General features: G+C 37.2%; 1 long non-coding RNA gene across 2 annotated transcripts in view; it reads right to left on the bottom strand.

Moving 5' to 3' along the window:
• The window catches only part of LOC148998488 (uncharacterized), a 114896-nt gene that overhangs the window by 78930 nt on the left and 19646 nt on the right, over window positions 1–16320 (bottom strand). The gene's annotated exons all lie outside the window — the stretch shown is intronic.

Raw genomic sequence — 16320 nt, forward strand, 5'->3', positions numbered from 1 at the left:
TACAGTTTAAAGCCACAAGAGGCTAAAGCATGCTAAGCTGCAACACAGTTTAATGAAATGGAAATCGTATTCATATTTCATTGTGTTGAACTACGAGGAGCAGAATACATTTTGTGACCTCTTTAAAAGGCAGAATTTTAGATCCGTAACTGACCTTTGATGTCTTATTAGAAAAGCCTCCGATTCTCTCTCTGATTTACACAATGACATCTTACAGCTGTTCAAAGCATAGCGAAATTATAATGCAGAGAATATATTTGAGAAAACCGAGACCATAACAACAGGAGAGTATCCAACCTGGGAAAAATCCTCAAATCTGTTTGTTTCGTGTTGTACGTTTGAGAAACTCTACCTTCGTATTGAGCAAAAAAAAAAAAAAAAAGAAAAGAAAAGCCTACAAACAGTGACTTAATTCCTAATCTTTTTTCCTATCTTTATTTGTTATATTCACGTGACACCTAAAGATTGTGTAGTTTCTGGTACTGTGATCTACTTTGACATTTGTTGTAAACATCACTGGACTGTGGGTATTTGCATGCATCTTTGCGTATTACATAATAGATGATGCATCATCACACATTCACACACAAAAATGTAATCAGACACCATGAGACAATGGAAAACATGAAATGGCAACATAATGTGACATATTCATGAGTGAAACAAAATATTCACGGAGAGGAAAAAAATAAATGGAAGGACCATTCCACTGGGAACTGACTGTGAATAGGGGCGGTTTCTATCCTGAATCCTGCCGTTGTCTTGGGAAAGGATTTAAAAAGGTTATCTGTTTAGGAGAACGTTTTGAAGAGGACTGGTGGGCGGGTGCACTGGACAGAATATGTTCTAGTACAATTTGTGCACATCTTGGCCTCATACAATTTAAAATACTAAAATTCATTTTTTCAAGGTCCAGTTATCTGAAATATTTCCTAATATTTAAGACAGATGTCATGCTTCTCAGGATAAGTAAAAAACATATGACCCAAATTGCACTATGGTGCAAAACATGGATCAATTTTACAACTACTGTAAGTGTTAAAAAGTTAGAATTAAAGTTATAGCAGTAGCCCTGGTATAGCAATATTTCGGGTACCAAAGAATTGGTCTCAGTTTAATTCCAAACAACTTGATATTTTATCTATTACCTCCTTGTTAGCTAGGTGATTTCCACTGGAAATATAATAAGACTCTAACCTCCCTTTGGATAGTGAATACAACACTTTTTTTCTTTTTTTTTTTTTGTGAATGGCATCCCTTTCTAGCTTACTTGAAGTATTTTAACATCCTACCTTTTGTTTTTCAATTTAAAATAATACGTTTGTATTTGTTTATTTATTTTGTTATTAGAGCTGTTAAATATTCGCCAGTTCCCGCCTCCTTCTTCCCATAACATCTAACCTTGTTACAAGCACCTAGACTGCCGAAGTTATGACCTCACTTTGTAGGACAACTCGGAAGTTAGCGGAGCATGGGTCCCCTCGATCGAAAAGCTATGCATTTTCCCCATAGACTTTTGGAGAAAAAAATGTTCCTGTATTTCGAATCAATTAAATTCAGGCTTAATGAGCATTAGAGACTTTTCAATAACATAAAAAATAGTAATGTTTCCAAAATTTCGACTGACACTGTATGCATGTATGTATACAAATGTACTTTATAATTGAAATGGATCATCATTTAAAGAAAAGAAAGTTTGCATATATATACACATACATATATACATAACACACACACTCATCTAAAGGACACCTGTTCAAATCTCCTGAACGTCAGAATGGGAAAGAAAGGTGATTTTTAAGCCATATTGAGTGTGGCATGGTTGTTGGTGCCAGACGGGCTGGTCTGAGTATTTCACAATCTGCTCAGTTACTGGGATTTTCACACACAACCATTTCTAGGGTTTACAAAGAATGGTGAGAAAATGGAAAAACATCCAGTATGCGGCAACCCTGTGGGCGAAAATGCCTTGTTGATGCTAGAGGTCAGAGGAGAATGGGCCGACTGATTCAAGCTGATAGAAGAGCAACTTTGACTGAAATAACCACTTGTTACAACTGAGGTATGCAGCAAAGCATTTGTGAAGCCACAACATGCATAACCTTGAGGCGGACGGGCTACAACAGCAGAAGACCCCACCGGGCACCACTCATCTCCACTACAAATAGGAAAAAGAGGCTACAATTTGCAAGAGCTCACCAAAATTGGACAGTTGAAGACTGGAAAAATGTTGCCTGGTCTGATGAGTCTCGATTTCTGTTTAGACATTCAGATGGTAGAGTCAGAATTTGGCGTAAACAAAACGAGAACATGGATCCATCATGCCTTGTTACCACTGTGCAGGCTGGTGGTGGTGGTGGGCACCATGTTCCCATCCTCTGATGGCTACTTCCAGCAGGATAATGCACCATGTCACAAAGCTGGAATCATTTCAAATTGGTTTCTTGAACATGACAATGAGTTCGCTGTACAAAAATGGCCCCCCACAGTGACCAGATCTCAACCCAATAGAGCATCTTTGGGATGTGGTGGAACGGGAACTTCGTGCCCTGGATGTGCATCCCACAAATCTCCATCAACTGCAACATGCTATTCTATCAATATGGGCCAACATTTCTAAAGAATGCTTTAAGCACCTTGTTGAATCAATGCCATGTAGCATTAAGGCAGTTCTGAAGGCGAAAGGGGGTCAAACAGTATTGGTGTTCCTAATAATCCTTTAGGTGAGTGTGTGTGTGTGTGTGTGTGTGTGTGTGTGTATGAAGAGTTCAGATGCAAAAGCCTCTAAATGCCATTTGAAATTTGCTTCTAGAATGGTTATTTTTATCAAGCTTGTATATTTAAGTTCAGTAATTTCACTTAAATGGCAATTAATCTGTAATCTTCATTGCCATTTAAGTAAAATTACTGAACTTAAATATACAAGCTTGATAAAAATGATCATTCTAGAAGAAAAATTCAAATGGCACTTAGAGGCTTTTGCATCTGAACTCTTCATATAGTATAAGTATAAAAATATTAAATTCTAAAATATGCCCTTTTGTTCCCCATCCGTAAATAGTTTCTTTAAAACCTTCAAGCTGTGCAGGGATAATTGACAGAAGTGCATTAGTGAGGGAAAGGAAGTAAACATGTTTAATGAGGTTTTTCTATTTACTTGGAACCAATCACATTTTCTTCACATTCACTGTGCAAAAAAGGTTTTAGTGTAAAATGTGTTTCTTCTATTTCAGCTTCATATGTAGAGTGCAACACTGTGACATTGCTCTGTTTGAGCATCCCAGCATTGGCTCAAATAATGACGTGAGTTTGGGACAGGACTGTCTGTTTGTTTCTACCAGATTGCAGGAGTCTTCTCGAGTCTTATTTGACAATTCCGTTTGGTGACGCAAATTACAATATATATTATATTATATTATATTATATTATATTACTTTGGCAGTAAAGACAACAAGACTGAGAGGGACACAAGTATAGTGCTTTTCATAGATTGCACTGTTCTTTAAGAACACATTTAACTTATGTTTAGCTTATGAAACACCTTTAAACAGTGCATCACCATTGTAAAAACAGCCTCGTCTTCATGCGTTAAAATCAATACGATGTCTAAAATAAACCCCAACGCAGAGACCACATGAAATGCTGAATTGAGTTGACATTAATATTTCATCATCCTAGACAGCAACAAGACCAACACAGCAACAACATTACAGCAATATAAATAATACTAAAGATCTGAAGTGACGTCAGTATCAGTACAGTAGAAAACTGAGACAAAATATGCCATCTGCATTAGTATGAAACAAGCAATGTGTGTGTTTTCCCCCCTAAACCAGTTCAGCTCAAATCCTGCACCACAAACGATTTCATTGGTCAACTAATACATGCGCTGACCTGTCAAGAAAAGTTCAGTCTTCATTGATTCCATTCAGGCTTCAGTCAGACTTCAAAATCATCGCTATAATAGGGTGTAGGTTAAGGGCTATAGTACAGACCAGAAGTGGAGTAAAATGGGCGAGCTGCACGGAGTAAGAAAATAAATGTCATCTAATTCATTTGAATGTCAGATTTGGAATATCAGAATTCAGATGGTCTTCATTTCAACAGAATACCATGGTCGAAGACGCACTTAAGCGAAACACAGATGTTTATGCTTGCAAGCCATTAAACGGACAGACTGGACTGGTGAAACCTGCGACAATTACAGTACGTTACCATTAAAACATGAATTTGATGTACGCAATAGATCTACATAATATTCACATATGCAGTTTATAGGGAGGATAATGTATTACCCCTATACGGTCTTAATTTTGGAATATAATATCGAAAGTATGTTTGTTATTCCATGACTTCCATAGACTTCTACTGCAGAACTGTCATTTTATGGCACCATGTACAGGCTCCGCCCACAATACTCAAAATGGTCAACATGGACCCAAATGGTCCATTTGTTTCAGTGTTGTGTAGTCAATCAGCGCTTTGATTGACATGACCAATAAAATCTTCAGAACCAGCTACAGGGCCTGAGTGAAACGAGAGACATGAAAGAGCGATTCCACGGACGAGAAGGTATTGGACTCACCAGGATGAGTCGATAAAATCATTTAAATAAAGAAGAAAAAGTGCTGCAATTGACCAATCAGCGTATTCCAGAGAGGTGTGTAATAGGCCAAGTCATATCCCAATCTTAAGGTGTATGCATGTCAACGCAAGTGTCATTTTCATATCAATAACATGTCTCAAATAAGAAATCCCAAAAATATTCTCTCCAGGAGTACTGCCTGCATCAGATCATACTGAATAAGGCCATCCTTAAAAATATTTTGGTTTGCAGTAACAGCAATTTTAAAAAAAAAAAGGGTCGGTAGGTAGGTCTATATTTTTTTTTTCAAGATTCAGTGTAAAAAAAAAGTACAATTTTGGTCATGGTGATCGTGAATTTTTTTTAAAAAAAAATGCATATTGTGACGTCACTGACTGGGTCTTCAAACTGTGCATCCACCGCTAGGTGTTAATTTTAGGCCAGTCACAAAATGTATAAAATATCTATTTGTTGTGCATATATACATGAGATAGGCAAAAACAAGTACAAACACATGGTCAAACAAAGAATACAATTAAACAAAGATACAAATTAACCTATATACACAGTGCTTTAATTTCAGGAAGGTCTAAAATTAGCTACTTTTCAGTTAAGTCTGTTGCTCTCTCTGAAAAGAAATTTAATTTATTAATCAAATGTAAAATGACACTGCATAGTTTATCATAGTTAGATTAATGCTTATTAAAGTTTAAGATATTCATTCAAGAGCTGTGAGTGATTTTTATCAGCCTTTTGTTGTTTGATTCGCATACTGGCTCAATCGTCACGTTTATTAGACTACTGCCCCTTTAAGACCGAATGCAGAACTCTACTGTAATAGATGCACCATCATTTTCTCCCAACTATTTACGTCCAATTAAGACATAAACTGTGTTTAAATGAGTCTCAGAGCAGGTCATTTTATATTTTATGCATATTTGATAGTTTAGATGTGCACATGAAGCCCAAAATGAGGCGATAGCCTACTTTTCTTGTCTCGTTTTAGTGCATTTCGGAGCGCGCGTCGCGCGTCGTGAACAGCGTCTCTTGCGCAGACTTTTGTGCTTTTAATAGCTCTTTTAATGATTGAACGCGTACGCAGTTTAGCAACAGTACAGAGTGCACCGATCGTGCTGATTCTGACGGTACGTTTGGGTTTTAGGAAGAAATGACAGCGCAACGCTGTGAAGGGAAGGAAGTTGCGCTAGACAGAATGCGTATGTAATGGTTTCATCTCAAATATCATCTTTTTATAATCTTTGAAAGCGGAAATCTAAAATACAATTAGAATAATATCACAGATCTAAAGTGTAACCACGTTCTGTTCTTGTCACTCATTAAGCAGGGCTGTCGTGCTGCGCGCGCTGTGGCTCCGAGTGAGAGATCGCTCTCTCTTCTGGACTGCGAATAGCAAAATGCATCACAGACAAATTGTTTAATATTATTATTATTATATATATATATTCAGCCCCGTTGCCCTTTTAATACCGGGTACCAAGCGGGAACACTGAATGAAACGAGCAAACGTACAAGCCATAGTGTGACACGCGTAACGTTAAACCAATGGTGTAAACATAATCGGATGACTATGACGCCACGGGTTTTTATTTAAAAGAAAGAACGTAGCCTACGTTTGTAGGCTATGTAGACACAAGCAACTTTCACAATACTAACTAAAATATAATTAATATTATTTTATTGAATTTGAATTAGTAGTTTGAGGAGTTAAAAAAAAAAATCGGTCGGTCTGAACGCAGGTTACAACCGGCAAGTCGGTCGGACTAAAAGGAAAAAAAAATAAAAAATTGGGTCGGCCCTAAATTGACAGGGTCGGTCGGGTTACGGCAAACAAGAATATTTTTAAGGGTGGCCTAATTGAACAAAGTGGCTGTTAAGAGTGAAATATTTATGCTTTACCTGGGCTGGCTATTCTGATGGAGTTCACATCGGAACAAAGAATTAATGTGATTGAGTGCCGTTTTGAACCATCAGAAATCAGGTAATAGTTCAGCAACGTCACAAACAAAACTGAAATTGAGTATTTGAACACCGCTTGTTGAGCACTGTAGCCATGCAGCCTGACAAATGGGGGGGGGGGGGTGGTATGATTAGATGAACTATCACAATTTTACACAAAATGTTCAGTTAATCGATAAAATCTGAATCTGTGATCTGTGATGAGCTCACATAACTGCCTCCACTTTGGATGAACCCGTTTGCCTCTACTTGTTTGTGCTCAATTATGACTGCCATAAACTTACAAATCTGTCAGCCCCAATTCTTTTGTGAAATATTTTCCCAAAATGCCATATATTGACAAATATTGTGCTTTGTAACTGTAATATGCAAGCAGCAGCAATACGAGATGTAAAATGTTTGTCAAATCAGGGCTAAAAGAACACATGCAAACTCAGCTAAAAAAAAGTGCTAAGCTAAAATTCTGGACAAACTATTAAATTTTTGGACAAACTATTAACGTTGTAAGAGTGTTTGTTCATGAGTTTGTGAGAACTTTGCAGAAGGTTAGTTAAAGTTATGTTAGAACATTCCACTTTGGCTGGGTAAAATCCCATTGAAACAGCATACATGCAGATCATCTAATAGGATCAAATAAGGATCTTCTAAGAATCCAATAAAATCCTACTGTATAAAGCTGAGGCTCCTATTTTTTCAGTTGTGAATTACTACAGAGCTTTATTTTTGCCTTGACACTGAATGTGAAATAAATGGGTTCAACCTCCCCAGGAGGATTGGAAATGTGCAGCCATGAGGTGTCAACTGAAGTCAATTGAATTTGGTTGTACGGAAGCCAAACACGGAAAGATTCCATAAAGATGCATTGATAGAATAGACCGTCATAACAATACAAAAGATTTTGCACAGATACACAATGGACACCCACAGTTCCATACCTAAAATGCCATGTTATTTTACAGTCCCATACTTATGAAAACAAGACTTATAATCTGTTTGATCTGTAACTATTTAACTTTACATAACATGATACCCCTGCGTGTTCTTTTGGTTTTCTGAGCAATTAATTTAAACATGATAAAATGTGTTAAATGCAGTAATGTTGGATGTTTCTTTAAAGGGTCACTCCACCTCTGGAAAGATAATTAAAATGGGTCATTTATGTAGAAGAAATGTGAAACTATTTTTGAATTTGGAGCTTTCTAGACTAGACTCTTTGTATTTTTGGCTTATGTAGATGAAAGACAACAACTCCCAGAATGCACTTGCTTCGCTGCCCTTGGAGGCCACGCCTACCAGTAACAGAGCGCAGTCGTTAAACAACAAGTCTAGGCTACTGGTGGGTCTCCGTGATGAGTCTGCCAGAAAATGTGTTTCGAGATGGGAAGAAGTATTGCATCTTCATAACTCGTGCTAACCTGTAAGGGATAGAGAGAATGCTATGGCTGGGAACAAGTAGATGAGAGACTCGTATCCAACATGCCAAGGATGGCAGTCGTGTGCCCTAAGAAAAGTGGAAACTGAGCTTTTTTTTTGAAATTTTGGGTATTGCTGGCTACTGCAGGTCTCTGCAGTAAAAAAGCAGATGAAGTCCTCAACAGTGTTGCCGAAGAGGCCTATTTGGGAGATTTGGTCAACGAAAAAGGTAACCAATTACCAAGCAGCGCTTAATTTTGTTCAGTCGGTGGTGTAAAAAAAGGTCACATTAGCAATTAAAGCAAAAATAAAAGCAAAGCATATTCAGTGTATATTCAAAGTGTCTGAATAATTTTTGTTCCCAAATTTGTATCAATTTTACTGGTAGTCCACTGTATGAAGAATTTTTGGGTATATACTGTATGTCACAGTTTACTTTATTTTGCTATCCTCACTTACAAAACTGAACTATAGTGTCCTGCACCCACTAGTAAAAAAATGAATAATAACCATGACATCTTGCTTGTTCTGTTCCTTTTTAAGATTTACTCCACACTATTCTGCAAGCCCTCTCTAAGCCACATGCCAGCACGTGTGACCCGTCATCTCTTTTTGGCAAATTTCTCAGGTTAAACCATCAGCCCGGAGCACTCTACGGGCATGACTGCCATCTTTAAGTCTGGCTGGCACCCATGGAACCTCGCTCCAGGTAGAGCTGCAGGGGCAGTGCCAGGGCGTGGATGCATGAGGAATAACAGATGTTTCCTGATTGGCTGTGCCATTTGTCATACACCTGCCTCGCCTCAGCCGCAGAGAGCTCCACAATATGTCACTGTCGCTGGGCAGACGCCCCCAATGCATCACCTCATCTCAGCAATGCTCAGCTCTTCAGATCATTCTGCTTGTATAGCCATATTTCTCTTTCCAGCGCTAAATAAAAGAAAAATGGACAGCTCAGGTTTTTCTTTCTTCTTTCCACAGTATGTTTTAGCTCAGGGGTAAGGTCAGATGGACACAGTTTTTTTTTGGTTTATGCAAGTAGCACTAGGCTGGGAATGCATTAGCAATGTTAAAACAGTGAGAAAGCCTTTGAGAAAGGGGACATATAATGCCATTTTACAAAGTCTTGGTTTAGTTTTTGGGGTCTAGTAGAATAGGTTCATGCTTGAATTTTCAAAAAAACACTACTAATTTCAACTCAACCAGGCCTCAATATGTTTGTTTATCCAATAAAAAGTGGATTACGTGATTTCGATCTCAATTATTTGTGGTGTTATTAATAGTGCAATATTATACAGTAATTTCTTATATTAGTATGTACTTTAAGGTTTGTCTCATTAACATTATTCAATGAATTAGGTTAGGTATGATTAAATAATGTAAAATCAGTTTACAACATGTTCTAATCAATGATTATACATATACTAATACTTTAAATTACATAAATTAATATTAAAGTATTATGAAAAATGTATAAATAAATTCTTTGTTAGTTCATGACTAGGGTTGCTCTTGTTAAATATAATTTTAAAATAATTTTAATAATTTATAACTTACACTTTTTATATTTAATATAATTTAATAAAAGTAATAAAAATAAAGATGAAATCAACTTTACGTGGGTTGTGCCTCGGCATGGCACGGCAGAGCGCGGATGAATCCAATGCTTTGAGGAGAATGTGAGGCTGTCAATCACTGGCATTCAGAATCACAGATTCTACTTTTTGGAAGTATGACCAACATATGACCAACATTTTTAACCAGTAAGTCACAAGAGCGGTGAGAGCTCTTTTCTTACAACAAACAGACAGGAAAAGTATCCTATTGATGTCATATAGTCATACTCTATTTACGAATCAGCAGGAACTGACCACACTTGTTCCTGTTGATCCAGGAAAGACATGCCAATCAACAAATCAGATTTGACTGACAAGTTTACAATTTAGGTCAAGCTTAGACTTACAACCAGGGTTAAGCCAGGTGCACACTGGGCAGTTTTGGCCATGATTTGGCCGTCTTTTGCACATCCTATAAAAGACTCCTCTGATCCTAGGCTAGTCACTGACAGCCAATTAAATGACCGTTGCAATAGAATTGTACCTCTGCTCTGACAAAATTCTGGCAGTGTAAAAAGATTTGACTCACAGTCCTGCAGACAGTGTGACTTCTCCTACGACAACCGTCAAATTGTCTTCGTTTTTAGCCATGTCCTAAGACAAGCCATGTCAAAAATTAAATTAACGATTTCTATGTAGCATTCATTGCAATCCCGTGTGTAACGCAGCTCGCTGTCACCGAACGTGTCATTGATTGATGATGTAAAACTCTGGACGAGTTTTCTTGTGTGCGTCAGTTTTTAGCGCGTCTTGACTGTCGCACAGTCTGACATCAATGAAAACTGAGATCTTACAGTGTGACATGGCTTACAGTGAGGATCATGCCCATACAGTCTGACGAGCAACAATCCTAAAGCATGACAATAAATGTCACTTTAGGTGCATTTCCCTCCAATTTTAGGGATAGTAATAGGTAGATTATGTTTAGGGTTAGGACTAAATTTTCATACAAAAACGTTGTTCATGGAAGACCCAAGCAACCACATACGTACAGTAGCAAAAAGCTAACAAGAACAACTTTTCATGAACAAGAAGTTTCATGCATGACTAGTAATGAGCTGCTTAATCTAAACAAGAATAGTGTGTTTTAAATGGAAAATGCGAAGACAAACCAAGGAAATGAATTATCAATAAAAGAAACAAGCATACAAAAAAAACCTGCTAAAACCTGAGAGAGCTTTTCCAAGGCAAGTCTGAGATCAGAGGAAAAGAAAATAAATCATAAAGGGAAAGCCTGCAGAAGGCTTTGGTTTTTTTGAAGTTGTGATCTTTTGATCTTCTAAGTATTACTTCTGCTTTTACAATCTATGGATGAAACACTGATCTCTGGCCGTCGTCTGACATGACGTGATGAATATGCTGATTGTCTGCTGTTGAATCTTCACACTTTCCTCTACATGAGTAACCTGGCTGACACTGTGATGTAGAGCCCATTTTAATACGAACGTCTTATGTATTTGTATGGCGAGCTGCTGCATATTCAACCTCGGCCTTGACAGAGGAAAAGTCCTTAATTTACTCACTCCAGACACTGTATCAGTAAACACACTTCTGACCTCCATGAGCAATTGTGATCAGAAAGAACACAGACCATTTTTATTTTATTTTTTCACATGTTATATCTACGATTTCTCCACCGCAGTGTAATCTCTTTCTCAGCCATGAATAATTGAAGAGAACGTGTTTTCTCGTTCCCGGTCTTATTCTGTACCTCATATACAGGGATTATTCATGCTTGAATCTTTAATGCTGTGATACTTGAATGGAGTCGTGCTTTTGTCTCTATCTGATCAGCTTACATCAAACAAAAGGCTGCAGGATTACGCACTTCGCATTTCTTAGACGGCTCGGATGAATGTTATTAGCACTCGATTGCAGACATTTGTGATGATAGCAAAGTTAATGTACTTGAACAGCTTTTTCTACGGATTTTTTTTTTTTTTTTGAAGTATGTTTCCCTGTCAAATAACAGAATATTATCCGTTTCTATAGTCTATATTCCATAGATATAAAGTCCATTTCACATGTTTACAAGCCCTAAAAATAATCAGTGGCAAAATATTCAATATAATATAGGAATCGCTTGAAAAGAAATATTTAGTCAGCATACTGAATACATTTAGTATATGATTTATTTTTACTCAGACATGGCTAAATTTCATATATAATTACAAAGAAATGGCAATTAAAACTGTATCAAATGTGACATTCTTAAGTAGGAAGACTTTTTTTAGTAGTGTACACAGTTATATTTTAATGTTCATTAAAGGAAAAAGTGCTTTTGAGAACCAGAAGGTGCAGTTACAATGTCTACCAGCAGGGACTAGCTAGTCATCGCTAAACAGCCAACCCTTATCCCCAAAAGACCAAAGTATACTTGGAAAACAATGTACTTCGAAAGGCTATACACTGTAAACATGAATGCTTTATCTACATCAATAGAATTGTGGCAACAGATTACAAGCAATATTATTAATTAAATTTAACAAATTAGAATTGAGTAATAATTTATCAAATTATTCCTTAAAAGTTATCCATTTAAAATGAGTAAAGTTTACACCAAAAAATTTAACAAAAATATCTCACTAACACACAGACGTCAAAGATTAATTAAGAACTCTTTATTTTATATTGCCAACATTGAAGACACCTGATGTTAACAAGCAGAATAGAGAAACCCGTCATGTTAGAGAAACCCGTCATTTTAAAATGAACCTAAAACAAACACCGATCACCGTAATGGTGACTTCAATTTATGTTTATTTTGGTGGTTGTTGTAAGTTTTACTCATTTTAAATGGTTAACTTTAAGGAGTTCATTTTATTAATTATTACTCAATTCTAATTTGTTAAATTTAATATTGCTTGTAATCTGTTGCCACAATTTTTTTGATTAGATGAAGCACATTCATTTTTACAGTGTACGTTTGACTATGCATGTAGCCTTTCAAAGGATACTCAATTTGATAACTTTCTAGAGTGCATGTGTCCATTGCATTCTTGCATGCTATCTTTGTCTAGTGTCTACGCTATTTTTCCTCGACCGATAAAAAATGTCTGTATTCTTTTAAACTAAAGTTGCGACCATCTCATGACACCATCACACAAGTCTCTGTCTGTTGCGGGCATCTGTTGTTGTTGCTGTCTCTTGCATTTTGTTGTCAAATTCAGGGAGAATGGGCGAGCTTGTACGTAAATATTGGTTATAAAAATCGGGCAGAGCATGTACTATTCTGGTAATGAAATTTGCGCCTTGTGTATCCTTCGGTAATAAAGTATCCTTCGGTAAAAACCGAAAGATACTTTAGATAAATGGTTCTCAACATTTTTGACTCTAAGGCCTCCTATTGTCCACAACAAGATTCTAAAAAGCCCCAAGAATTTCAGTCCTCCATGCTTAATACATTATTTTCCACATTTCACTCTGTCTTGTGTCCATAAAACTTTCAAAGTATACTCCACCACGAATAAGCACGGTTGGACTCGTTCTTTGACTACTGCACAGTGCACAGTACATCACAACTGTATTACCCCCCCAGAGGACTATTCTGTCTCAACATTGACCTAGTTGATGGGTTGCACCCTCCATAAAGACAAAAATTCTCATGCAGAGTGCACAGATTGTCGAGGAATGCAGAAAGTCGAAGAATACTTCGGGGTTTAGGATTAAAGGTCCTGGTATAGTTCATTTTCTGCTTTCCGTTCCCGTCATGCACACAGTTGAGCGCGAGCCTTTTAAAGTATACTAATTTTTTTGTCGTGAGCACAGAAAGATGTGTTCGGCCTTAGTTTCAAGCGCGTGAGTATCTACACAGACCCTATCAGGTGGTTTGCAGTCACGTGATTATGTTGACGCGCGGAATGCAGATGGAGGGCAAGGAGTGAACAGCGCAATGGACGAGATGGAGGAAAATCCGTACTGTACTACGTTAGACGCTATTACAAGAGAAATATATAAACAGAAAATTGAAACATATGTTGGACGTGATCCTTACGTTATGAAGAGAACCGATTTTCAACTGAATTGAGACATTTGCCTGCCATCGAGGCTGTAGATATCAGCAACTAACTCGTCTTACAGACATACTTTGACTTTACAAAGTTCGGAAACTGGTACGTTACACGAACAGCCACATAAGTGTCCACATAAGTGTATAAGTGTATCCCGGCGGTACAGCTTGCCACACACACGTGGGAGACCGAAACATTGCAGAATAGAGGACGAAGACAACTAGAAGTGAATGTGTTATCCATTAAATGAATCACACACAGAAAAAAAAAAAAATGCAATTTAGACGCGCAAACTGGGTGCAGGTGTGGTGAGACGTACAAGCTCGGGCAGATTCGGCTTGAAGTAGCTCTCGGACGCGGCGCCGGGCGCGCTGTTACAAAAAAAAGGCGTACACACAGCCAGCCACAGTCTTCCTGGTCTTGCGCACCCAACGCGTCATTTTTGCCGTGCGGACGTGTCGAGTATAAACAAGGCTTTACTCCGTGTCAGCACGCGCTCTGATCAGTAGGTGAACTCCGCCTCCGTTTCCCTCCTCAGCTGATATTAATATTTAAACATTCTCTATGATAAAAAATGTTTTTTTTTTTAAATATTTTAATAACACGGTTTTGGCGGTTGTAGAGTTATAATGATGGTGTTCAAATACATAACATTAGACTAACGTTATCCAGCTTATAGTATCTTGATTCAGTATGCTAGTATTTATTTGAGATGTTGTTTTTTTATTAATTGAGCAGCAGAAAAAAATATTCTTTATATTAGTCGTCCAATTTGTCATTAGATTAGTCGACTAATCGATAAAATAATCGCCCAACTAATCGTTTAGTTAATAATCATTTACCCCAGCCCTAATTAAAACACCTGAATAATGTAATTATAAGCCACATAAATAATGTATTAACTCACATTTGACGAAGTGATCACTGCACACACAGGCATTTTCCCATTCGGCTCCTCCCAACCGCAGACGTAGGTTTGCGAGGCATTTTTCCCTGTGTTTTTCTGTCAATTTCTTGTATTTTCCCCCCTTATGAACAACAACTTTGGGCACATGATAAAAACTCCTTGTGGTTTGATCGATTTGAGCAACTATAAACGACGCAAAGGCATTTTGAGTGTGTTATAGTGCTTCCTAAATATAGAAAATCACTTCCTGCCCTCCATCTGCATTTCGCGCCATGGCAACGCAGAGGAGTGACGTCACGTAAAAACAAGCTATAATGACGAAAATGACGTCACATGGACAGTGGAGGCGGAAGGCCAAAGTATACTCTGGGCCTGATGCTGTATTCATGTGCTTTCGGAATTATCATAAATACGAGTTTCCTAGTTAAAAAAATGGACATGAACACCCCCTCAAGTCATATTTACCACTGGGAAGCTTGGGGATAATTTTGATACCCAAAATTGAGTTGGGCCAAAAACATTAAATATGGTGGAGGGGACAGCAATGCTGCCGTGACTGCTATTCTTTATTAGTTTTTTCCACATCAGCTACGTTGCCTTATCTTGTTGTTAAAGTAGTACATACTTAGATGTATGAATAACCATTTGAAGCTTATTGTATGGTTAAGACACAGCAAAAGTAGCCTGTATATGAGCAAAATTCCAGATTCGGCAGCAAGCTGACTATTGTGTTCTTTATCATACAACATACTGTAGATTAAAGCACACAAGATTTGTTATATGAGCATTTAAAAAGGAGCTTGTACTTGACTCAAGGAGTTTTCCAGAAGAAAGCGCCTGCTCGAGCTGGATTTTTCTGCAGTAATGGTCCTTCTGGTAGAGAGGGATTTATTTTACTCTCTTCTCACAGTTTAATATCTGATTGGACCCAGTGATATACAAGACGTGATTGTTAAGTGCTGTATGTGGGTTTGAGATAACAGCATCCACAGGGGGTGAACTGCTCAACCACACTCATTCAGGCCACCACCTGAAGAGCAAAACACATTAAACATGTCTCATTAGGATCTCTGCTGCAATTTTGTGCCACTTTATGAAATCACCTGTTCAGTGTTTTCAGTGCAGTATTTGCCACAAGATACAGGGGAACAAATCTTTTACTTTAAAAGACCATCATTTAAAAACAGTTTAGTTAAATGATGGGGAATGTGACTAGGAGACCAGAATATGGTTGAAGGATAATATTTTTGTTTACAAGATTCTGATTTAATGTAGCTAAAATGTAGATGTAAATGCAATGTAGATAACATACACCTACTGTAATGTTCATTATTCAGTGAACATGAACACCCCCTCAAGTCGTATTTACCACTGGGAAGCTTGGGGATAATTTTCTCGAGTTGGGCCATCGTTAAATATGGCTGAGCATATTAACTATTGTTCCATTGGTGGCACAATAGTTAATGTTCATTATTCAGTGCTTGAAAAGAAATAATGCTTATTCAAGGACTGATGGATAAGAGCACCTTTTATGACCCATGTTTTTCATCTCCTTAAACAGTTCAAAGGCTGCAATAAAGAATGGATTTCCATAATTTACAACAACATTGTGATATAAATAATGCATTTTTTTATTTTTATACAAGTGTTTGTAATTAAATGGATATACTCAATTTTAATGAAAATATTGTGACTATTTACATGCGCATAATACTATAAAAAAGTGGTCTATTTAAATTAATATAATAAACTATTTAAAAGTTAAATAAATAATAATAAATAAAATTGCATGAGATTATGCAATTAATAATT

The sequence above is a fragment of the Pimephales promelas genome, chromosome 1 (genome assembly GCF_988280905.1).
Source record: "Pimephales promelas chromosome 1, fPimPro1.hap1.1, whole genome shotgun sequence".
NCBI classification, from domain to species: domain Eukaryota; kingdom Metazoa; phylum Chordata; class Actinopteri; order Cypriniformes; family Leuciscidae; genus Pimephales; species Pimephales promelas.